The sequence below is a fragment of the Lycium barbarum genome, chromosome 7, assembly GCF_019175385.1.
Source record: "Lycium barbarum isolate Lr01 chromosome 7, ASM1917538v2, whole genome shotgun sequence".
NCBI lineage: Eukaryota > Viridiplantae > Streptophyta > Magnoliopsida > Solanales > Solanaceae > Lycium > Lycium barbarum.
Window position 1 is genome coordinate 107,585,082 of NC_083343.1, and position 777 is coordinate 107,585,858.

Consider the following 777-nt stretch of genomic DNA (forward strand, 5'->3'; position numbering starts at 1 on the left):
CTTTCTCTCAACCACTAGTGGCTTATGTAGTGGTCGGCATTCCTACGTGCTCCTTCTTGCCCCCTACTTAAGAACCCAAAGGTCACCTTTGGATGTTGTCGTGACGCTTTGGTTACGAAGGTTTACCGCGGTCTAGGTTTATGGATGGATTTAGTCAGCTAAACTCCATCAAACTCCTAGGACCAAATGGTCCCTTTCCTTCATACTTCATATAAATCAATCTAAAACCCCAGAGTATATCTTTCCACGGATCGAAGGAAAAAAGACAGTTCGATCGAATATTTATTTTGAGATTCTTTTATCTGTTAGAAAAAGAGATAATCTACTATGTTTCCTTTTAGAAAATCGAAAATTCTAGAAAAATCTATAAATAGGAGACTGGAAATGAAAGTCTCTTTCTCGGATCTATTCTTCATCACACTGTTGGAACAAAACCAAAATACCGGATGCAACGATATTGAAATATTTGGTACATGAAGCCACGATCTGTTAGATATACATCGAAATCTACAATCTACAACATATAATATAGATATATAATCTAGATAGAAATTAATATGTAATATAGATGAAATTCAATAAGCTCTACTCTACCTTAAGGAGATGTGTAGGCAATAGGTCCCGTGCAGCTTTAACTAACTCTACTCCTCCATACGCCTATCCTTTAGTTTAGTGGGCCAGGTCCTCCAGCCTTCCATTAGCTTTCGATTTAGTTTGCATTCAAAGTCTTGGAATGCGAGCTTATGTGCTCTCAGGTGTAGACACCATTCGCCTGAA